At 42.3% G+C, this 25,606-nt stretch overlaps 1 protein-coding gene across 3 annotated transcripts in view; it reads left to right on the top strand.

Annotated features, from left to right (window-relative positions):
* Positions 1-771: 771 nt before the first annotated feature.
* The window catches only part of IL21R (interleukin 21 receptor), a 50,594-nt gene continuing 25,759 nt past the window's right edge, over positions 772-25,606 (top strand). The window contains exon 1 of one of the 3 annotated variants that reach the window (XM_015125835.3): positions 772-1,272. The gene's annotated coding sequence lies outside the window, so the exon portion shown is untranslated. Of the gene's footprint in view, positions 1,307-25,606 lie in introns of all 3 variants that reach the window. The other 2 variants (XM_077985695.1, XM_077985696.1) reach the window with 2 other exon arrangements.

The raw sequence follows: 25,606 nt of genomic DNA on the forward strand, positions 1-25,606 counted from the left end.
GCTCTCCTTCTTTTGAGATTGCTAGGGATTGAGTTTGTTACATTTTCTCCCCTGGCTTCTTAAATGTCTTCCAGGAACATCTGACTCTTTCATGGGCCTCTGGCATGTGAGCAAGATGAAAACTCTCTTGAGAATTTCTTTTCTCGGTTTTTTCCTGAGCTCCCATGTGTTAATGTCTGCCCTCTTCCTCATAGCTAGGTGCCCCCATTTGACAGATGGGCAAAGTGAGGCATTCAGAGAGGTGATGTGACACGCCCAAGGGGTCCTGCTCCCTGGAGCTCTGCAGCAGGAGGCTGGATCCAAAGGAAATGGAGGCAGAGAGTCATGGGGGTCAAGCCAGAGCAGAGGGTCCCAAGCTCAGACCCTACTAGGCAGGTAAGGCTCAGGAATGAGAAACAGGCTGGTTTGCAAAGTCTGAGAAAGGGGCTTCCATGGGACCTTGGGCAAGGTTCTGGTGCTTCTCTCTGTGCTGAGGGATTGGATTCAGCGACTGAGGACTCCGGGTCCACGGGTCAAACTGTGCCGCCTCTTCACACCTCTGGCCTCAGTTTCCACATCTGTGCAATGTGGTGGCTCCAGGAAGCACTGCTTGCCTCATGGGTTGTGACTGAGAGGCCTGTAGGGATGATGTCACAGGTTCCCAAGAGGGACGTGTCACCCCGATGGCCCCAAATGTCTTCCTTGCAGGTGACCTTTGGTGACAGTGGGTGCCTGCAGTGGGGCTGGGCCCCCTCCCACCTCTTTCTCACTCCCTCCCAGGAGGAGCCCAGCTGCGGGTGGGCGGGGCTGGCGGGGAGCGGCTCACCACATCCTCCTCTTCCTCCCCACTCTGCACATGTGGCTGGGTGGCAGCCAGTGGCCTCGGACAGACCCACTGGCGTCTCTCTGCTGAATGACCATAACCTCGGCATCTGGTCCTCTGCCTGCCTCTCCCTGAGTGTGGCTGACAGCCACGCAGCTGTGTCTGCCTGTCTGTGGCCCGTGCATCCCTGCTGCCGCCGCCTGGTACCTGCCTTGCCGTCTCCTTCCTCTGTCTGCTGCTCTGTGGGACACCTGTCTGGAGGCCCAGCTGCCCGTCATTGGAGTGACAGGTCTTCTGACAGCCTGATTGGTGACTCGGGCTGGGTGTGGATTCTCACCCCAGACCTCTGCCTACTTTCTCAGACCCTCATCTGTCACCCCCACGCTGAACCCAGCTGCCACCCCCAGAAGCCCATCAGATTGCCCCCCACAACACGGAATGGATTTCTGAGAAAGAAGCCGAAACAGAAGGTAACTCCAGCCCTGGTTCTCCGCTGGGACCAGGGTGCCTTCTCTGCCCAGGAGGGACTGTTCCCTGCCTGCTGCATCTAGTGTCATGGTGGGAGGCCTCGGAGAACTGTGCCCAAGTCACATTTGGGGACACTGAGGCAAAGAAGGTTCATGCAGTGAGACTGGGCAGAATTGAGGCTGGGGTCTCTTGTTCAGCACAGCTTAGGGGCCCGGCAGCAGGGATGTGGCTGAGATGACCCTCTGTCTTGAAAACTAGCCTCCAAAAGGTAGCGGGTTGGGGAGGGAAAGCCAGTTTCAAGCCAAACATAATGTGTCAGTCACCTGATTCTGGGCGGCTGGGCCGGGTGGCGATGGGCATGGGTGCAGAGCCTGATGGGACCCATTCTGTGTCCATTTCTGTCTTACCACCTTGATTCCACCCAGTCATTCAAAACAAGGGCTGGTGTGCCCATTTCACAGATGAGGAAATGAGGCCGCAAGAGGTAGAATGATTTTCCCTCGGTGACTCAACCGGGACGTAGCGGGTCGGGCAGTCAAGCCAGGTGATCCCATGAGCTGTCGCTGCATCTTTCTCATGAGGCACGGGGAATGGGTCGGATGGTAAGAGGCCAACCCAGTTCCCTGTGCATGTGGAGGAGAGGGGAGTTGAAGGATGGGAAAGGAGGAAACATTCCTGGTGGAGGAGCCCTGGGGAGCGGGAACTTAGGACTTGCCACAGGAATGACGTCTCTGCTCAGTGAAGGCAGAAGATCAGGTGCGGGGCATTCACAGCCGGGAGGCTGCTGCGAGGAGGACATCTGTGATTCCCTGGGGGGACAGTGGGGCTTTCAGAAGCACATGGTGGAGTCGGGGAAAACCTGCCAGGTCAAAACCCGGCCACGCGCCTTCCTCACTCGGTGAACTTGGGCAAGTCTCTCTGCTTCTAGCCTCGAGAAGCCATGGTTTTCTCATCTATGAAATGGGGACCCAGGTACCTCCATCCTTGTGGAGCTGGTTGTGGGAACCTCAGGGCAGAACAGGGTGAAAGCTGTGCTCCTAGCTGGCCCTTTTCTTTTGAGGAAGGGAGTTTGTGGCATGAGAAGCTTTGAGCCCATGAAGGGCCAGACTCCAAGAGTGACAGAGGGCGAGGGACACACTCAGGCTGCTGTGGTCCTGTCTGGCCAGCCACCTGGCTCTGGTCCCCCCAGTGCCAACTCACCATGTTGTAGGCACTTAAGAGTCTCCCATAGTCCTCAACAGGTGAAGCGGGCAGCCTCATTCAGCCCATTTCACAGATGACAAGAGTGAGGCTTAGTGGGGACAATCTTGCCCCAGGTTAACTGTGACCAGATGACATGAAGCTGGGATTGGATGCCAGTCTGTAGGACAAGGCCACTACCTGCTAGGTAGAATAACATGAAAACAAGACCTGTGGTCCTGGATAGCTTCTGAGAAGCAGCATTGGATGGGGATGGCTGAGTTTTCATTCCCACGGGGATGGGTAACCCCCGAGGAGAGACCCTGCTCACCTGCTCCCCACAGTGGGCTCAGCGATGTCCCTGTCCTGCCCGCTCCACTGTCAGGAGGGTGTCCGGATCCTCACTCAGTCCCACAGTGGAGGTAGCTAAGAGCCTTGTGATAGGAGGTGGCAGAATCCAGGACCAGGAGAGGCAGGGAGAGCAAGGCAAAGACAGTTCTGAGCTCAGACTGCAGGCTCCCACTGCCCAGCGATCCTGGCTTCAGGCCAGGAGAAGGAACTGGGAGGTGGGAGTTAGAGCCAGTAAGGGGTTTGTGGGCAGTAGAGTAGGGGGTGGATACTGGAGGAGGAGGCCCATTCAAGAGAAAGCCAGCCACCAGAAGCTCTGGGAGGAACCCACCTCTTTGTAGCATCAGGACCACCGGGGTGCCTGATAAATAAATGAATGAAAGGAACGGGGTATCCATTCCTTCCACAACCAGAAAGGGAAGCTAGCGCCTTTAGCATCCTCACAGGCAGGCACAGGGACCTTCTCCGCACAATTAGGAAGGGGTGCCCGCAGTTAGATTGGGGCACTGGACCTGGCTTCCCAGCACACCACCCCTTGTGACTTTGAGCTGCCCAGACCTGGTTCAAGTCCCAGCTCCACCACTTAGTACCTGTGTGACCTTGAGGAAGCCACTTAACCTCTCTGCAGCTCAGTTGCTGTATCTGTAAAAGTGGGAATAGGAATAAGAATGCCTGTCTTAGGTCTGTGGTGAGGATTTACTCGACCTATTATTTACTGAACATCTACCATGGCCCAGGCGCCTCCCTAGGTCCTGAAGCTCTGGGGTACACAGAGAGAGCCAGTGTGAAGAGGAAGGCAAAAGACCTGGGCACAGATGGCTCATGAGAAGCGGCCGCTATTATGTTTTACTTTTTAAAATTTTTTATTGTTTTGGTACAGAGTCTTGCTCTGTCGCCCAGGCTAGAGTGCAGTGGCGTGATCTCCACTTACTGCAACCTCCACCCCCCAGGTTCAAGTGATTCTCCTGCCTCATCCTCCCGAGTAGCTGGGACTACAGGCACCTGCCACCACACCTGGCTAATTTTTGTGTTTTAAGTAGAGACAGGATTTCACCATGTTGGCCAGGCTGGTCTTGAACTCCTGGGCTCAAGTGATCTGCCTGCCTCAGCCTCCCAAAGCGCTGGGATTACAGGTATGAGCCACCGTGACTGGCCTATGTTTTACTTTAAATTTTTAAGAGCTCTTTGCTTTTAGCTATGAAAATACAGATAAAAAATAAAATAGTAAATATTATTGGTCATATTGGCATTGATGAGACCTCAATAAATGAGAGCTCTTACGATGATTCTGCTTCCCCCTTTTACAGATGGGGAAACTGAGGCTCAGAGTGGGGTGGGGGTTTTTCTAGGGTCACTCGGGAACCTTCTAGAAGGGAGCAGTGAAGAGAGGGGAACAGATACTTCCTCCAGGAAAATGGTCTTCTCGCCCTTGCAGCCCCTCCCTCACATGCCCTCCTTCCGTGCCCTCCAGAGCCCCCCGAACACGGGGGGGGGGGAGGGGGCAATGGGAGGAACTCAGTCCCACCCCAGGCTCACAGGTGCCACCGCCCCCACTCCCTGCCCTGGCCCCAGGCCACAGGGACTTTTCATGACAGCTCAAATAAGACCTCTGAGTAAACTTGGAACTTGTGAAACGACCTGAGAATATTCCCCGAGCTGGGGGGCAGGGGCCCCATGGAGGGCCCCGACTGCCCAGGACATCTGCGTCAGGAACCCAGCCTGCTGTTCTCTGAAGCCCACAAGAAGGATCTGACCACCCCAACCCCTGCCCCGAATTGTCCCCAGGTAGGTGGGGCAGGTGCACCAGGCCGGCTCCCAGCCCAGACCCCTGCCATCCCCTACTGTGTGAACAGGACAAGACCCTGGGCCTCTCTGGGTCTCCTTTCCCTGTCTGCCAAGTGGGCTTGACTAGGACGAGGGCTTGCCAACTTTCCGCAGAATGAATCAGTAACACCAGTCCACTTTGGCCAGGGTCAGGGCAGGCTGATGGGGGCTGCTGAAAACTGAGGGGAGAGAGAGGGTGGGTGGCCAGCGCCACCCCACCTCGTGGCATAGTTCAAAGCCTCCTTTCACTGCTCTACAAGCAGCCCCTCCTGGGCTGGAGGAAATGAAGCTGGAGTGAGACCTGGCTGCAGAGGCTGAGAGGTTGCAAGGTTTGGGCAAGGCTGCAGAGGATGGCAGGGCTTGCAGGGAGATAGAGGTTGCACAGGCAGCGGGGGTGGGAAGCGGGAGGTGCCGGTGCTGGGACTGGAACCTCATGCTCCACAGCTAGGAGAGGTTGCACAGGCTGGAAGAAGTGCCAGGAGGGAAAGATTGCTGGAGCTAATACAGATTTGTTGCCTGGCTAGGAGAGAGAGAGAAGCTGAGAGGTCGCACAGCCTCAGAGGTTGCACGAGCTGGGGAGGGGAAGGCCCTTCCTCTCACCTTCATCTTCTACTGATTAAGCTGTAAGCCTAAGGTCCCCAACATGCCTGTCTTCAGATACCCATAACCCACCCCTTGCCACTGGGGAAGAAAAAAAAAAAGATGAAAAGCAACTAACACTAACCACACACCTAACACTAACCACACTAACCTGCCTCACACTCCTCATCCAGGCTAAGCCTGCTGCACCCATTCCACAGATGAGGAGAGCTGAGGCTCAGAGAAAGGTAGAGCTAGAGCCAAGTTCCCACTGTGAGTGAGTGACAGAGTCTCCTTTCTGACCCAGGGCCACTGGGCTAGTTCTTCCCCAGCCTGAGAACTCACTGAGATGAGAACTCACTGTGTGACCCTGAGCAGCCCACTGTCCTTCTCTGAAAGTTCCTTGTTACTAATCTGATTACCTTAGTCATGATTATTCACACTCTGGGAGCAAAGGGTTTTGCCTGAGGTGGGTTTGGGGGGAGTTTCTGGGGACAGTGAGGAAGCTAATGAGGAAACTAGGACCTCTTAGGGGCTGCCTCAATTTTTAGCCCCATTCGTTCACTCATTCATTCATTCACTTAACATTTTTCTTCAGCTACTTATTGGGCACCTACAGGTCCCTTTCTCTGCACTAGAGATACTGTGCTGAACAAAATAGGTCAATTACTCAACCTCTGGGAGCTCATGCTTCAGTACAGAAACACGTTATAAACACACAACAGAGACATTTACAAAACTCTTCCTCACATCACACCTGCTATGAAGGAGACAAACTAGGTGATGTGGGGTATAGAATCTGCGGCGTAGACCCAGTTCAGATAGGGTGGATGGCTTCTTCGAAGAGGCAACACTGAGCTTGAATCCTGAAGATGAGAAAGGAAAGAAGCTGCGGGAAAAGCATTCTAGGCAGAGGGAATGGCATGGGCAAAGGCCCTGATGTAGGGGAAAAAGGTTGAAGCATTAAAGCTTTTATCCTCGGCCAGGTGCGGTGGCTCATGCCTGTAATCCCAGCATTTTAGGCAGGCCGAGGAGGGTGAATCACCTGAGGTCAGGAGTTTGAGACCAGCCTGACCAGCATGGTGAAACTCTGTCTCTACAAAAAATACAAAGTTAGCCAGACTTGGTAGCCCACGCCTGTAATCCCAGCTACTTGGAAGGCTGAGGCAAGAGACTCACTTGAACCTGGGAGGCGAAGGTTGCAGTGAGCCAAGATCTTGCCACTGCACTCCAGCCTGGGCAAAAGAGTGAGACTCCATCTGAAAAACAAAACAAAGTGAAAAACAACAACAAAACTTATCTCACCAAATACATAAGGCTCTCAATCCCCTAGGCTCCAGAAAAAGGGGTCAAAAAGGGTAAGATTTAACTTTGGAGTGTACAGTCTACATAGGTCTTAACATTGAGGATAATGTTTGTTCACAATTCATTCCCATTTCGTCACTCGTGTAGCAAATGTTTTGAGTACCCACTGTAGGTACTGGTTAGTCACTGAGGATTCAGCAGTAACAAAGAAACACACTGTCCCTGCCTAGAAGGTGCCCAGAATATAGATGAAAACACCATGAGCTATGTAGTACGTGGAGGGTGGACCCCAGAGGAAGGAGTGACTCATGCTCTTTGGAGAGGTCAAAGATTGACAGAGGAACTGCCATTTGAATGGGATTTTGAAGACTGAGTAGGAGGTTAACAGTCAGCCAAAAAGGGCAGACAGTTTCCGTGCCTAAAACAGCACATGCACAGGTGTGCAAGCCAGGTGAATGGGGCATGTTGGCGAGGCTGTCCGTGGTCTGATGAGCCTGAAGTCCGGTATGAATCCTGGGGGCTAGATCCTGAAATGCCTTGAATACCAGACAAGGAATTTGGGGTTTTTCTCTTGTGGATAACAGAGAGCCATGGAATGACATGGTTGAAGTGAGAATGGAGTTGGAGGAACCACAGCTCTACAGCTATAGCAGGAAGGTCAGAGAGGAGGACCAGCAGGAGAGCAGGTGGGCAGAAGTCCTTGAAGACCTTGGATAACTTTAGGAGTTCTTTCTTCTGTGTTCCCTCTCGGGAAGTCCCTCCGCCTTAACACTTCCTCTTCTGGTGACCTGTTGGCTCCTGTTCCCGGCACTTCTGGGGAGTCCCTCTTCACCCACCTCATTTATTTGTGATCCCTATGGGAAATAGGGCCATTTTACTTTTACCACACTCCCCACCTTTCACTTTCAGCCCCATGTCCGCACCTGAGTCACATTAGAGAGAATGGCCAACTTGAGGAACTAGATGGATCCCATTCCTCAATCATGTGACAGAAAAAAGATACAGGGAAACCAAGAACTTGGGTTCTTTCCAGTGTGGGGAGGTTGTAAATAATGCTACTAGGAACATGCTGGTACATGTCTGCTTGGCACATACGCTTGCATTTCTCTTTGGTCCCCACCTGAGTCACATTAGAGAGAATGGCTGACTTGAGGAACTAGACGGATCCCATTCCTCAATCATGTGACAGAAAAAAGATACAGGGAAACCAAGAACTTGGGTTCATTCCAGTGTGGGGAGACTGTAAATGATGCTGCTGTGAACATGCTGGTACATGTCTGCTTGGCACATATGCTTACATTTCTCTTTGGTTATATAACTTGGAAATGGAAACATTGAGTCTCTGCTCAGCAGAAGTTTTCCAAAGTGGTTGTGTCAATTCACACTCTTACCAGAATATTGAGTAGAGACTGAGAGTTTAGTTACTCTGTATCCTTTCCAGCACTTGGAATTGTTTATGTTTATTTCTCTCTCTCTCCATATATATATATAAATAAATTATATATATTTATTATGTATAATTTATATTTTATAAATATATAATATTTATAAATATTTTTATATTTATATTTTATTATAAATTTACACATAGATATATATATATATAATTCTTTCCCTCCTCCCCTTTCAGTTTCTTTTCCATTCTCTTAATGGAAACTTTTGATCAATAAAAATTCTTAATTTTAATGAAGTTTATTTATAAGTCTTTCTTTATGACTAGAATTTTCTGTGTGCTGTTTAAGAAGTGTTGCCTGCAATAAGGTGATAAAAATATTATCCTATGTTTTCTTCTAGACGATTTATTGTTTTACCTTTCACATTTAGGTCTACAGTCTATCTGTAGTTTATTTTTCTGTATGGTGCGAGGTAGGGGTCAAGGCTTCCTTTTTCCATATGTATATTCAATTAATGTACCATCATTTAAGAAAACATCATGTTTTCTCTCCACTGCCTTGCACTGGTGACTTACTGAAAATCAAGTGGTTGAATACATGAGTTTATTTCTACTGTTTCTATTCTTTTCCATTGGTTAGTTTGCTTTTCCTTGCAACAATGCCATACTTTTTAAATTACTTTATAAATCTTGACATTCTTCTTCAAAATTGTCTAAACTATTTTCAGTCCTTTGCATTTCTATATAAATTTTAGAACTATCTTGTCAATTTCCACCAAAGAAAATCTTGCTGGGGATTTTTTTCTTGAAACTTTGGATTTTCTGAAACTTTAGTTCAATTTAGAGGGGACTAGCATCCTTAAAATATTAAATTTTCCAATCCATGAACATAATATGTACCGCCACTTATTTATATTTTCTCTAATTTTTCTTAGTAATGTCTTGTAGGTTTCTGTGTAGAAGTCTTGTACCTCAACCAGGTGCAGTGGCTGACACCTGTAATCCTAGCATTTTGGGAGGCCAAGGTGGGAAGATCACTTGAGGTCAGGAGTTTGAGGCCAGCCTGGCCAACGTGGTGAAACCGTTTCTACTAAAAATACAAAAATTAGCTGAGCATGGTGATGCATGCTTGTAATCCCAGCTACTTGGGAGGCTGAGGCAGGAGAATTGCTTGAACCTAGGAGGCAGAGGTTGCAGTGAGCAGAGGCCGTGCCACTGCACTCCAGCCTGAGTGACAGAGCAAGACTCCATCTCAAAAAAAAAAAAAAAAAAAGTCTCATACATCTTTCATTGGATTTCTTCTTGGATATTTGATTTTTTGATGCTGACATAAATGGCATAATTTTAAAATTTCTTGATTATTTGTAGTGTACAGAAATATAATGAGTTTTATACTTTACAACTTTATTAACACTTTTTAAAGCTAAAGTTCCAGATGTAAAAAGAAATAGCTATCAAAAGCAGCTCACTTCAACTGACCACCAGTTGAGGGCTTCCTGCCTTTCTTTGCTTTTGTAATGTTTATGGATCTTTTCCTCTGCTAATCTAACAAGAGAGGGTATTGTAGTGCAAAGTATAGTGTCCCCAGTTTGGATTTTATTAACCGGTAGATCTTTTTTACCCTTAACAATTTTTAGATCTACAGTACAATATTGTAAACTGTATGCACATTGGTTTACAAGAGATCTCTAGAACTTTTTCATATTGCATGGGTGAAACTCTATACCCACTGAACAACAACTCTTCATTTCTCCCTCACCAAGTCCCTGGCAATCACCATTCCACTTTCTGTTTCTATAAGATTGATTACTTTACATACATTATATAAGTGATACAATGCAGTATTTGTTTTTTTGCAATTGGTTTATTTCACTTCTCAGAATGTCCTCAAGAAGCATCCATGTTGTAACATATGACAGGATTTCCTCCTTTTAAAGGCTGAATAATATTCCATTATGTATGTACTACATTTTGTTTATCCATTCACCTATCAATAAATTTCGGTTACTTGCTCATCTTAACTATTGTAAATAATGCTGCAGAAACAGGTGCACAAATATCTCTTTGAGATGCTGTTTTAATTTCTTTTGGATATATGTCTGGTATTTCTATATTTTTAATTTTTAAAAAATTTAAAAGGTTTTGCATCATTTTACAATCTCACTAAAAGTGCACAAGGGTTTCAGTTCTCTACATCTTCACCACCACTTGCTCTTTTCTTTTTCTTTTTTTTCCTAACAAGTGCAAGGTGATATCTCATTGTAGTTTTAATTTGTATTTCCCTGATGATTACCGATGTTGAGCATCTTTTCATATGCTTAATGACCATTTGCTGATCTTCTTTGGGGAAATGTCTATTCATGTCCTTTGTCCATTTTTTTTTTTTTTGAGACAGAGTCTTGCTCTGGACTCCAGGCTGGAGTGCAGTGGCGTGATCTTGGCTCACTGCAACCGCCACCTCCCAGGTTCAAGCAATTCTCCTGCCTCAGCCTCCTGAATAACTGGAATTACAGGTGCCTGCCACCATGCCTGGCTAAATTTGCATATGTTAATAGAGATGGGGTTTCGCCATGTTGGCCAGGCTGGTCTTGAACTCCTGACCTCAGGTGATTCGCCCACCTCGGCCTCCCAAAATGCTGGGATTACAGGTGTGAGCCACCACACCTGGCCATTTTTAAATTGAGTTTGTTTGTTTTTGTGTTGTTATTGAGTTGTAGGAGTTCTTTGTCTATTCTAGATATCAACCCCATATCTCTTGTATGGTTTGCAAATATTTTCTCCCATTCCATAGGCTGCCTTTTGATTCCATTGATTATTTCCTCTGCTGAACAGAAGTTTTAAAGTTTGATGTAGTCTCATATGTCTATTTTTACTTTTGTTGCCTGTGCTTTTGTTACCACATACAAGAAATCATTGCCCATTCCAATTTCACGAAGATTTTCCCATATGTTTTCTTCTAGGAGTTTTATAGTTTCAGATCTTATGTTTAGGTCTTTAATCCATTTTGAGTTAATGTTTGCATATGGAGTAAAATAAGGATCCAACATCATTCTTTTGCATATGGATATTTTGTTCTTTCAGCACTATTTCCTTGAACAAACTTCCTTTTCTCTCTTGTATAGACTTAGTGCCTTTGTAGATCATTTGACTATGTACGCAAGGGTTTATTTCTGGGCTCTCTATTCTGTTCCATTCGTCTGTATATCTGTCTTTATACCAGTACCATACTATATTGATTACTGTAGCTTTTTAATACATTTTGAAATCAGGAAATGTAAGGCCTCCAGCGTCCTCCGTCTTCTCCTTCTCCTTCTCCTCTTTCTTCTCCTTCTCCTCTGTCTTCTTCTTCTTTTGAGTGTTCTTCTTTCTCAAGATTATGTTGGCTATTTAGGGTCCCTTGAAGTTCCTTATGAATTTTAGGGTGAATTCTTTTGTTATTTCTGCAAAAACTGTCATTGAGATTTAGATAGGGTTTATATTAAAGTCAGTTTTCTTTGAGTAGTATTGTCATCTTAACAGTATTAAGTCTTCCAATCCATGATCATGGGATGTCTTTTCACTTATCTGTGTTCTTTAATTTCCTTCAACATGTTTTATACAAGTCTTTCTCCTCCTTGGCTAAGTTTATTCCTGAGTACTTTTCTCTTTTTGATGCAATTATAAATGAAATTTTTTGCTTAATTTTCTTTTAGGATTGTCCATTGTTAATGTAAAAAATGCAACTGAGTTTTGAGTGTTGATTTTGTATCCTGCAACTTTGCTTAATTTATGTATCAGTTCTAACCATTTTTTTTAATTTTTAGGGTTTCCTACATATAAAATCATGTCATCTGTGAACAGAGATAATTGCATTTCTTCCTTTCCAATTTAGATACCTTTTCTTTTCTTGCCTAATTGCTCTGGCTAGAACTTCCAGTTGAATAGAAATGGCAAGTGTGGGCATCCATGCCTTGTTCCTGATCTTAGAGGAAAAGTTCTCAGTTTTTTACTGTTGAGTATATTCACTGTGGGCTTTTTATATATAACCTTTGTTACGTTGAGGTAATTTATTTCTATTTCTAGATCCTTGAATGTTTTCTTTATCATGAAAGAGTATTGAATTTTTTCAAATACTTTTTCTACATCAAGTGAGATGACCATGTGATTTTTGTCCTTTGTTCTGTTAATTTCATGTATTACATTTATCTGATTTTTGTAACTATCCTTGAATTCTGCAGCTAAATCCTACTTGGTCATGGTGTACAGCCTTTTAATATGTTGTTAAATTTGGTTTGCTAGCATTTTGTTGAGGATTTTTGCATCAGTATTCATCAAGAATATTGGTCTATAGTTTTGTTTTCTTGCATCTTTGTCTGGTTTTGGTACTGGGGCCTCATAAAATGAGTTTGGAAGTGTTCTCTTCTGTTCAATGTTTTGGAAGTGTTAGGGATGGATTGGTGTTGATTCTTTAAATATTTGGTAGCATTCTCTAGTAAAGTCATTTGGTCTTGGGCTTTTTTTTTTTTTTTTTTCTAGGAGTTTTTTGATTACTGATTCAATCTCCTTTCTAGTTTAGGTCTGTTTAGATTTTCTATTTTGTCATGATTCAGTCTGGGCAGGTTGTATATGTCTAGGAACTTATTAATTTATTTCAAGTATCCAACTTGTTGGCATATAATTGTTCATAACAGTCTCTTAGAATCCTTTTATCTCTGTGACATAGTTGCAATGTCTCTTTCATTTCTGATTTTAGTTAATTTGAGCCTTCTCTCTTTTTTTCTTAGTTTAACTAAGGGTTTGTCAATTTTGCTGATTGTTAGAAATACAATAGATTTTTATATTGATCTCATCTTCAGCTTCTTTGTTTAAAATCATTATTCTAATAGTTTATTTGTTGAGTATCATGGACTTTTCTGGTTCCTCAATTCTTATATAATTTAAACACATAGTTTTCTAATCTTTATAAATTAAATTTTTCTTATTGTTGCCTTATTATGTTAATTAGCGCCTCTAGTATAAGATGTTTTTGTTTTTGCCCTGACCTCAGTGAGGAAGTGTTCAATATTTCACAACAAAGGATACTGTTAGCTATGTATGGTGTGCGTGAGTGTGTGTGGTGTGTGTGTGTGTGTGTGTAATCTTAATTAGATTAAAGAAGACTGCTCTATTTCTGCATTAAATGTGCTTTCTGAACTTATTAAATGAGAATATGAATTTTCTTCTTTATTCTGTTAATGTGGTGAAATTGATTACAGTTTCTAAATGTCATACTAACCTTACATCCCTGAAACAAACCAATATGATAATAATATGTTATCTATTTTTGTCCATATTATTAGATTAGACTTGTTAATATTTTGTTTCAGATATTTTGTATATTATTTATGAGAAAGATTGACCTGTAATTCTACTTTCCTTTAATGTCAAATTTTGGTATTAAGATTGCCTTTTATTTCAGACATCAATCAAAGCGCTGATGTGTTTGGGATTATGTCTACCATCTTGCTATTTGTTTTCTTTTTTGACCTATCTGTTCTTCCTTCTTCTATTCAAGTTTTAAAAATTATTATTCCATTTTTCCTATTAGTTTGTCATTGTACTTTCTTTTATAATTCTTTATGTGCTTATATTAGAGATTACAATATGCATACTTATTATTAGGATCTACCTAATATGAATTCTTCCAAAAGTTCATGGAAAATTCAAATTATGAAAATACTATGCATGAAGTTCAAACTTTTTTCTGCACCAAAATAAACTTGTACTAACTTGCTATAACATGTCTGAACAGGATCTAGTTTGAGGCACTAAGAAGGATAAGGCGTCTGTTTGAAAAAAAACCCCTATCATTGCAACATGAATTCTTCTAAAATTGAAGTAGGAACAAACATCAAATTTATGGTGCAACTAGGGTGGATGAATGGCGAAATCAATGATGAAGATAATGCCCTCCGTGGGCGATCATCCACATCAATTTGTTAGGAAAAAATTCATCTTGTTCATGCCCTAATTGAAAAGGACCAATGATTAACAGCCCAAATAATAGCCAACACCATAGATATCTCAGTTAGTTCAGGTTACACAATTCTAACCGAAAAATTAAAGTTGAGCAAACTTCCGACTCACTGGGTGCCAAGCCACTGTGCCCAGATCAGCTGCAGACAACGGCAGAAACTTCCATGCAAATTTTAAACAAATGGGATCAAGATTCAGAAGCATTTCCTCAAATAATTGAAACAGGAGGTTAAACATAGCTTTACCGGTTCATCCTGAAGACAAAGCAATGGCTCCAAAGAGGTAGATGAGGTCAGTCAAGGCAAAAGCAGACCGGTCAAGAAGAGCAAAGGTCACAGCAACAGGTTTTTGGGATGCTCAAGGCATTTTGTTTGTTGACTTTCTGAACAGCCAAAGAATGATAACATCTGCTTATCATGAAAGTGTTCTGGGGAAATTAGCCAAAGCTTTAGCAGAAAAATGCTCAGGAAAGCTTCACCAGAGATTCCTCCACCATAGCAATGCTCCTGCTCATTCTTGCCATCAAATAAGGGCAATTTTACAGTTTTCCATGAGAAATCAGGCATCCACCGTAAAGTCCTGTTTGGCTCCTTCTGACTTCCTTTTGTCTCCTAATCTTAAGCAATCTTTAACGATCACCCATTTTTCTTTAGTTAATAACGTAAAGAAGACTGCATTGATACTGTTACATTCCCAGGATCCCCCAGTTCTTTGGAGATGGACTACATGCCTGGGATCATCACTTACAAAAGTGCCTTGACCTTGACTAAATTTATGTTAAGAAATAGAGTTTATTTTTTAATAGTTATCTTTAATTCCACGTTTCCATGAGTTTTTTGAAGTCCTCTTGTACAATTTGAAGTCCTCTTGTACAAAGTCCTCTTTAACTTTACTCACCTCTTCTTACCTTTGGGGTTTCATGGTCGTGTATTTTAATTCTGTGTATAAGGGTTTACATCATTAGTATGTTAAGACATTAAAAATCATATTTATTTGTTTATTTAGTTTGAGACAGAGTCTCACTTTCTCACCCAGGCTGGAGTTGCAGCTCACTGCAATCTCCGCCTTCCGGGGAGGCGAAGAATCAAGTGATTCTTCTGCCTCTGCCTCCCTAGTAGCCTGCACTACATGTGTGCACCACCACACCTGGCTAATTTTTTGTATTTTTAGTAGAGACTGGGTTTTGCCATGTTGTCTAGGCTGATCTCGAACTTCTGACCTCAGGTGATCCACCCACCTCGGCTTCCCAGAGTGTTGGGATTACAGGCGTGAACCACCACGCCCGGTCTAATTCATATATTTAGAGTACTTTCTGTTGCTCTTCATTTCACCCTACAGTACCTTGCTTCCCATCTGGAATTATTTTTCTTTTACCTGAAAAACTCACTGTCGTATATCTCTTGATGCAGGTCTATCAGTGACAAAATCTCTCACTTATTTTTTGTCTGAAAAAAAATCCTTATTTTGCCTTCATTTTCAAAAATCTGTATTTCAGATGTAATTCGCAAAACTGAAAATGTACTCTTAAGATGTGCAATTCAACAAAGTTGTGCAGCCATCACCACTAACTCTACATTTTCATGACTCCAAAAACAAACCTACACCCATTGCTGTTACTCTCTATCCCCCGGCCCCTCAGCCTCAGCTCCTGGCAACCACTAACCTACTTTCTGTCTCTATGGATCTGCCAATGCTGGACATTTCATACATGTGGAATCATACCATATGAGGCCTTTTGTGTCTGGTGTCTTTACTTTAGCATGAATTTTTAAAGTTCATCCATTTTGTAGCACGTATGAGTAGTTCATTCCCTTTTGCGGGCTAAATAATATTCTACTGCATGGATATACTACATTTCTTATCCATTCACCAGTTAATAGAAGTTTTGCTTGTTTCCAGTTTTTTGGTATTATGAATAATGTTGCTATGAACATTTGTGTACAATGGTTTATAAATTTCTTTCTGGACATATATCCGTAATTGTTTTCTTTTTTTTCTCTTTCTTTCTTTCTTTCTTTCTTTCTTTCTTTCTTTCTTTCTTTTTCTTTCTTTCTGTCTGTCTGTCTGTCTGTCTGTCTTTCTTTCTTTCTTTCTTTCTTTCTTTCTTTTCTTTCTTTCTTTCTTTCTTTTTTTTTTTTGAGACAGGGTCACACCCTGTCACCCAGGCTGGAGTGCAATGGTGTGAAAAACAGCTCACTGTAGCCTCAAACTCTTGAGCTCAAGTGATCCTCCCACCGTAGCCTCCTGAGTAGCTGGGTCCACAGGTGCATACCACCATGCCCAGCAAATGTTTTAATTTTAATTTTTGTAGAGATGAGGTCTTGCCATGTTATCCAGGCTAGTCTCAAACTCCTGGCCTCAAGCAACCCTCCCACCTCGGCCTCCCAATATGCTGGGATTACAAGGCATGAGCCACTGCATCTGGTCAATTCTCTTCACTATATACCTAGGTGTGAAATTTTTTGGTCATATGGCAACACTGTACAGTCACACGTTGCTTAATGATGACGATACATTCTGAGAAATGTGTCATTAGGTAATTTTGTCATTGTGTGAATGTCATAGAGTGTACTTACACAAACCTAGATGGCATAGCCTACTACACACCTAGGCTGTGTCTTATAGCCTGTTGCTAATAGGCTATAAACCTGCACAGCATGATACGGTACTGAATACTGTAGGCAACTGTAACACAATTGTAAGTATTTGTGTATCTAAACATAGAAAAAGTACAGTGAAAACATGATATAAAATATGAAAAAAATGGCACGCCTGTGTAGGGCTCTTACCATGAATGGAGTTTGCAGGATTAGAAGTTGCTCTGAATGTCAGTGAGTAAGTGCTGAGGGAACGTGAAGTCCCAGGACATTACTGTACACTCCTGTAAACTTTATCAACACTGGACTCTTAGGCTACTCTAAATTTATTTGAATTTTTAAAATAATAAATTAAATTTAGCTTACTGTAACATTTTTCCTTTATTTTATTTTTTGAGACAGAGTTTCACTCTATCGCCCAGGCTGGAGTGCAGTGTCGCAATCTCAACTCACTGCAACTTCCACCTCCCAGGTTTAAGCAATTCTCCTGCCTCAGCCTCCCTAGTAGCTGGGACTACAGGCGCCCGCCACCACACCTGGCTAATTTTTTTGTATTTTTAGTAGAGATGGGGTTTCACCATGTTAGCCAGGATAGTCTTGATCTCTTGACCTCATGGTCTGCCCGCCTTGGCCTCCCAAAGTGCTGGGATTACAGGTGTGAGCCACCGTGCGCGGCCAACATTTTTCCTTTATAAACGTTTTAACTTCTTAAAACTTTTTGAATAACACGTTTGTAATAACAGTTATCTTATTGTAATAACACTTAAGTGTTTTCATGTACTCTTGTACTAACACATCTTAAGACACAAACACGTTGTACAGCTATACAAAATATTTTTTCTTTATAGTCTTATTCTAAAAGTGTTTTTATATATTATATTTTTAAATTTTTTATTTTTTATTTTTTTACTTAAAAAATTTTTTTTTGTTAACACCTAAGACACGCCGGGCGTGGTGGCTCACACCTGTAATCCCAGCACTTTGAGAGGCCAAGGAGGGCGGATCACCTGCAATCAGGAGTTTGAGACCAGCCTGGCCAACATGGTGAAACCCCGTCTCTACTAAAAATACAAAATTAGCCAAGCATGGTGGTAGGCGCCTATAATCCCAGCTACTTGGGAGGCTGAGGCAGGAGAATCTCTTGAACCCGGAAAAACCGAGACTGTGCCATTGCACTCCAGCCTGGGCAATAAGAGCAAAACTCCATCCCAAAAAACCCCAAAAAACAAAAAACAAAAAATCTAAGACACAAGCACACACATTAGCCTAGGCCTACACAGGGTCAAGCGCATCACTATGACTATCTTCCACCTCCACATTTTGTCCCACTGGAAGGTCTTCAGGGGCAAAAACACACATGGAGCCGCCATGTCCTATGATAACGGTGCCTTCTTCTGGAATCCATCCTGAAGGACCTGCCTGAGGCTGTTTTACAGTTAACATTTTTGTTTGTTTTTAAGAGTCTCGCCTTGTCACCCAGGCTGGGGTGCAGAGGTGCGATTTTGGCTCACCGCAGCCTCCGCCTCCTGGGTTCAAGCGATTCTTGTGCCTCAGTCTCACAAATAGCTGGAATTACAGGCACACACCACCATGCCTGGCTAATTTTTGTATTTTCAGTAGAGACGGGGTTTCACCATGTTAGCCAGGCTGGTTTCCAACTCCTGACCTCAAGTGATCCACCTGCCTCAGCCTCCCAAAGTGCTGGGATTACAGGCATGAGCCACTGTGCCCATCCAACATTTTTTTAAATAAGGACAAGGAGCACACCTTAAAATAGTGATTTAAGATATAGTATAGTAAAGACATACACCAGTAACATAGTTTATTATTATTATTATTGAGCATTATGTACAATACATAAGTGTATAGGCTATCTTTTTTTTTTTTTTTTTTTTTTGAGACGGAATCTCGCTCTGTTGTCCAGGCTGGAGTGCAGTGGCATAATCTCGGTTCACTGCTACCTCTGCCTCCCCATTCAAGTGATTCTCCTGCCTCAACCTCCTGAGGAGCTGGGACTACAGGCATGTGTCACCAGGTCTGGCTAATTTTTTGTTTTTGTTTTTTGAGATGGTCTCGCTCTGTCACCCCGGCTGGAGTGCAGTGGGGTGATCTCGGCTCACTGCAAGCTCAGCCTCCTGGGTTTACGCCATTCTCCTGCCTCAGCCTCCCGAGTAGCTGGGACTACAGGTGCCCGCCACCTCGCCCTGCTAGTTTTTTGTATTTTTTAGTAGAGACGGGGTTTCACCATGTTAGCCAGGATGGTCTCGATCTCCTGACCTCAAATGATCTGCCCGCCTAGATCTTCCAAAGTGCTGGGATTACAGGCGTGAGCCACCGCACCTAGCCCTGCATATGCTATACTTTTATATGACTGGTAGTGCAGTAAATTTGTGTCCACCAGCATCGTCACAAGACCATTAGTAAAGTGTTGTGTTATGACATCACTAGACAATAGGAATTATTCACCTTCATTATAGTCCTATGGGCCCGCCTATGTACATGCAGTCTGTCATTGACTGAAATGTCATTACGCAGCACGTGACTGCATTTAACGTTTTGAGAAACTGCAAAACTGTTTTCCTTAGTGGCTGCACCATTTCACATTCTCACCAGCTATGTATAAGGGTTCAAATTTCTCATTCATACTTGTGATTGATTATCATTACCCTCCTAATGCATGTGAAGGGGTATCTCATTATGTTCGTGATTTGCATCTCTCTAGAGAGTAAGGTCAGTGGCCACCTTTTCATGTGTTTCTTATTTGGCTATCTTCTTTGGAGAAATGTCTATTCAAATATTTTGCCCATTTAAAATTTTAATTCTTGTCTTTTAGATCTTGAGTTGCAAGAGTATATATTCTAAATGCCAGACCTTTAACAAATACGTGATGTGCAAATACTTTTTTCCCAAGCTGCATGTTATAGTTTTACTTTCTTGATAGTATCCTTGAAGCACAAACATTTTAAATTTTGATACAGTTTGATAGATCTATTTTTTCTTTGTTTACTTATGCTTTTGCGTCACATTTAAGAAACTATTAAGAAACTACAAGATCATGAAGAGTTACACCTAGGTTTTATTCTAAGAGTTTAATAGTTTTACTTTTTACATCTAGGTCTTTAATCTATTTTGAGTAAATTTTTGGATATGGTGTGAAGTAGAAATCTAGCTTCATTATATTGCATTGTGGATATCTATTTCTGCAGTACCTTTTGTTTTAAAGACTATTCTTTCCCCCCATTGAATTGTTTTGGCACCCACATCAAGAATCAGTTAAACATAAATGTATGCACTTATTTTTGAACTCTCAGTTCAGTCCCACTGATCTATATGTACATCTATGTGTCAGTACCACAGTGTTGATAAGTGTAGCTTTGTAGTAAGCTTTGAAATAAGGAAGTTTGACTCCTCTAACTGTGTTCTTTCTCAAAATCTTTTCGGCTATTCTACTCCCAGCTTCCCAAAGTGCTGGGATTACAGGCATGAGCCCATGTGCCTGGCCTGCCTTTCTTAACTTTAAACAAATACAAACCACATCTCCAGCTTCTAGGACTCTCAGGCAGTCCTAGTTTGTCAATTTCTGTGAAAAAAAAAAAAAAAAAAGAGCCAGCTGGGATTTTTATAGAGATTACTTTGAATCTGTAGATCAATTCGAGGCATCATCTTGATAACATTAAGTTTTCCAATCTATGAACATGGTATATCCTTCATTTATTTAGGTTTTCTATAATTTATTTCAATAACATTTGTAGATTTTATTGCACAAGTCTCACATGAATAAATGAATTCATCTCATATTAACATAACTAATGAATAGTGTTAAATTTAACCATTTTATTCTGTTTTGTATTATTGTAAATGAAATCACTTTCTTAATTTTATCTTCAGATTATTTATTGCCAGTGTGTATAAAATATCATTATTTGTGTCTATTGATCTGATATTCTACAACTATGCTAAATTTATTTATTAACTCTAATTGGTTTTTGTTTTAGGTGTAAATTCCTTTAGTTTTGTACATACAAGATCATATTATCTGCAAAGAGAAATGGTTTACTTCTTCTTTTCCAATCTGAATGGTTTTTATTTCTTTTCCTTACCTAATTGCCTTGGCTAGAACCTCTAGTAAAATGTTTTATAAAAGTCACAAGAGTGATCGTACTTGTCTTGTTCATGATCTTAGGAGCAAAGCTTTCATTTCTTTACCATTAAGTATGACTGTTAACTGTGATATTTTTATAGATCTCCTTATTATATTGACCTTGTCTTTATTTTTTAAGAGATTTTTTTCTGGATATAAAATTCTAAGTTGGCTTTTGAAATTTCAGCATTGAAAGAAGTTGTTCCATTGTCCGCTGTCTTCCATCATTTTGTTAAAAAGTCAGCTGCCAGTCTTATTGTTGCTTCCTTGAACACGGTGAAGTGTCTTTTTTCTCTGCATACTGCATACCTTTGTCTTTTAGTTTTTTAAATAGTTTTTCTATGATATGCCCAGATGTGGTTTTCTTTGTATTTATCCTTTTTGTGGTTTGTAGAGCTATTTAAATCTGTGGCTTAATGTCTTTTGTTAGTTTGGAAAAAAATTTTAACTGAGATCACTCCTATTTTGTCTACCTTGTTTTCTCTCTCTTCTGTTTCTTAATTGCAAATGCATGTATGTTAGATCTTTTCACAATGTCTTCTATGTCTCTTTTGCTCTTTTCTGTATTTTTGAACTTTTCTTCTCTGCATGCTTCAATCTTGGTATTTTCTATTGACCAATCTTCCAGTTTACTAATCTTCTCTTCTGATATTGCTACTATGTTACCAAATCCATCTCTTCAGCTCTTATAAACTTCAGTTATTATATTTTTCAGTTCTAGGATTGCTACTTTTTAAATAGGTTCCAAATTTCTGGTAGAATTTTTGAACACATTAATCATAGTTATTTTAAATCACATCTGATAATGCCATTTTCCAATTCACCTATGTAACTGTTTCTATTATCTATTTTATCTTCATTGTTGATCACTTGATACTGTTTTCTGATTAGCCTTGTAATTTTAGCTGAATATTGGGCATTATGTATAAAAAGTATAGAGGCTTTGGATGAAGCTAACTTTTTCTAGATCCATTTAAATTTTCTTCTAGCAGAGATATAGCATATAAGCAGATCACACCTTGATGCAGTCAAGAATGAACTATTTCTAATTTTTCCATATTCCCAAGGAATAGTCTTTTCTAAATAGCTGGGTACTCACCAGGGCCCATCTTTTTTTTTTTTTTTTTTTTTTTGCTGGGCCCTGAACTCTAATTCTTTCCTCAGCTTGTAAAACTGTGAAAATTCCTTCTTAGTTTTCCCACCTATTAGCAGGTGTTTTTTGCTAAGTTTCTTGGCATGCTACTTATTTTCAATGACTTGGCACATGATTTCAGGGGAAATTGAGTGCAGAACTTCAATGCATTTTTTTTTCTGTTAAGTACTATATAACTTGTCACTCTCTTGTGCATTTTTTTCTTTTTTTTTTATGCTTAATAGTTGCCCTCATTGGGAGGATTAGTCTGACAATGGTCACTTCATTATAGCCAGAAGTGGAAGTCCCTCATCCATATTTTATTTTACAAAACTAAGCCTCCTTTACATTTAAAATGTTATGAAATAGTTTGAACATACAAAAGGGCATAAAATATAATCAGCACCCATGGTAGCTTCACCAAGTTTTACCGAACTGTTGAGACCCTTGAACGTTCCTCTTTCTCACACCCCCTCCTTTTCCACACTATTCAAAATTTGTTGTTATTATCCCCATGAATTTTTAAATATTTTTATGACAAGTATGCTCACCTAAGAAATATATAAGATGATTTTGTATGGTTTTCAGTGTGGTGTAGATGCTGTTATTATGCTTATGCTGTCCTCGAACTTCCTTTTTTCACTCCAAATTTTGTTGGTGAGAGTCATTCACTTTGTTGTGTGGGACTGTAAATCATTCATGTTTACATGGAGTGACAATATTGTGATTTATTTTTTCACTCTCCTGATGATGGCTATTTAGATTGTTTCCAATTTTTCACTGTTAAAATCAATGCTGCTGTAGACACGCCAGAAGAATTTCAAGAGTGAAGTTACGCAGTCTTAGGTAGGGCATGTGTTTGCTTTTATTAGGTCATGCCAAACTTTTTACCAGACCAATGGTAATAATTTACATATTCTCTGGCCATAAATGAGAGTTCCTATTATATCATATCCTGAGCAACATGTGATGTCACCAGACTTTTAGTTTTGGCTAATCTGACAAAATTAAAATGGTATTTCTTTGTATTTCATCTCTTTTTTTTTTTGAAATGGAGTCTTGCTCTGTTGCCCAGGCTAGAGCACAATGGTGTGATCTTGGCTCACTGCAACCTCCACCTTCCAGATTCAAGTGATTCTCCTGCCTCAGCCTCCAGAGTAGGTGGGATTACAGGCACCCACCACCATGCCTGGCTAATTTTTGTATTTTTAGTAGAGATGGGTTTCACCGTGTTGGCCAGGCTGGTCTCGAACTCCTGACCTCAGGTGATCCACCCACCTCAGCCTCCCAAAGTGTTGGGATTACAGGCATGAGCCACTGCGTCCACTGTGAAGTTAAGCACCTTATATTCTCCATAGCACTCACCTCAGTCTAATTTCCTGCCCCAAGCTTCTCCATTTCCCCAGAATCTCCTGAAGTTGGTCAACTTTTAGTATGAATTACAGCAACTCCAGGAAATATTTCTCAGGACTGAAACTGGTGGATAAACGCACCTACAGGACTTCAAATTCGATGATGCTTTTAATGCTCATGACAAACTGCAGCAAAGCTTAATGACCTCAATTTTCTAGATGAGAAAACAGAGAATCAGAGGGGCTAGGGAACTTACCCATAGACATCCAGCTGGGACCTGGCACGCTCCAAGTCAGGTGCGCTTCACTGCTCCATAGGACACTGCAGAGGTTGGGTGCTGCAGCGGTGTGTTAGGCCATTCTTGCATTGCCATAAAGCAATACCTGAGATTGGGTAATTTATAAAGAAAAGAGGTTTAATTGGCTCATCCTTCTGTAGCTGTACAAGCATGGTGCCAGCATCTGCTCGGCTTCTGGTAAGGAGGCTCTCAGGGAGCCTTTACTCAAGGCAGAAAGTGAACCAGGAGCCGACACATCACGTAGCGAGAGTCGACGCAAAAGAGAGAAAGGGGAAGCACCACACACTTCTAAACAACTAGATCTCAGGTGAACTCACTCATCACCAAGGGGATGGCGCTGAGCCATTCATGAGAAATCCTCCCCCATGATCCAATCACCTCCCACCAGGCCCCACCTCCAACATCGGGGATGACGTTTCAACATGAGATTTGGGTGGGACAAATATCCAAACCATATCAAGGGGCTCCTGTAGCAGGAAGCCTCCTAAGACAATTTCTGTCCTTGCAGGAAACACATGGTGACCCGATCTGCATCTGAGGACAAGGTGCTGTTGCCCTCAGGAGTCGGCCTGCGTGCAAAGACCCAAAAGGGGATGGATTCGGGGCAGAGAAGGCAGTGGAATTGGGGGAGGGGCCCACGTGGTGCTGTGGGAGCGTGAGGAGGGAGTGATGGAGAAAGTCTGTATTTTTAAGCTGATGTTTTCCAGAAATGAGCAGTTTATTTTAAACAGTGTTAAATATCCCTGGATCCCCTAGTGAAAGCGTTAGACCTTTCATCACTCGCCCTGCTGACGGAGGAAGCAAGACTCTCGATCTGGTGCTATCGTGTCTTAAACACTACTCTCTCTCTCTTTTTTTTTTTTTTTTTTTGAGACACAGTGTCTTGCTCTGTTGCCCAGGCTGGAGTACAGTGGTGTAATCTCTGCTCACTGCGACCTCTGCCTCCTCCTGGGTTCAAGCAATTCTCCTGTCTCAGCTTCCAGAGTAGCTGGGATTATAGGCACACACCATGACGCCTGGCTAATTTTTGCATTTTTAGTAGAGATGGGATTTTACCATGTTGGCCAGGCTGGTCTCAAACTCCTGACCTCAAGTGATCCTCCCACTTCGGCCTCCCAAAGTGCTGGGATTACAGGCATAAGCCACTGTGCCTGGCCTCCCTTTCTGAACTTTAAACAAAGACAAACCACATCTCCAGCTTCTAGGACTCTCAGGCAGGCAGTAGCATCTCACTAAAATTCAATTACTGCCTTTGTTTTTCTTGTATTTAGTTTTTATGGTTTATTGTATTTAGTTTTATGGTAAGTTGATTGTTTTGTTTAAGTAACGCTTATATAATATCTCCTATATGCCAGGCACTGTTCTAAATGCTTTATAAATGTTGACTAATGTAATTCTCCCAAGGACCTATGAGGCAGGTACCGTGATCATTGTTATTCCCATATTACAGATGAGTCCCAGAAAGGTTAAGCAAACTGCCCAAGGCCACAAAACCTGTAAGTGGCAGAGCTGGGATTTGAACTGAGACCGGCCAGCTCCATAGTCTGTGTCTTAACCAGCATGGCACATACTCCGTGTCTATTTCATGTCAGTTATCTGCTGATGGTCATGATATAATATTTTTGAGACATGTTTATTGGAGTAAAAAATAGAAGGCAAGGTAAAGATCAATAGTAAGTGGATAATTAATAGTAGCACCAGTGAAAACCTCAAATGCAATAGGCCAGTGGCAGGAGTTCTAGAACGCTCCAGTGCGGCTGCAGGGATACAGCATGTGGACCGTGAAAGCTGAGTTGAGAGGATGGGAGGGGAAAGGTGTTGGAGGGGAGAAGTCTGCTCCGGTAGAGGCAGAGATGCATGACGAAGGCTGGGCTGCCAGGGAGATGATGAGTAATTCAGGGTAGTCGGCCAGTAATGTCAGGAAACCCATGCACTGGTACAGCACTTCACAGTCCATGAAGCACTACCACATCTGCTTTCTCACAGCCTCTTCTTCACTGCCAGGTGCAGTGAGCACTATTGTCCCCATTTCAGAGATGGTCACTGAGTTCAGAGAGTAAAAGAGCCAGAGAAGAGCTACTATTTGCTCCCAAGATCTTCTGGTTTCAAAGTCTGAGCTCTTTTCTCTACTCCACTGTGTCAGGGATCTTTGGTGGCAAGTGACAGAAATAGAATTCAATGTGATTGAGCAAC

Source organism: Macaca mulatta, chromosome 20, assembly GCF_049350105.2.
Source record: "Macaca mulatta isolate MMU2019108-1 chromosome 20, T2T-MMU8v2.0, whole genome shotgun sequence".
Lineage (NCBI taxonomy): Eukaryota > Metazoa > Chordata > Mammalia > Primates > Cercopithecidae > Macaca > Macaca mulatta.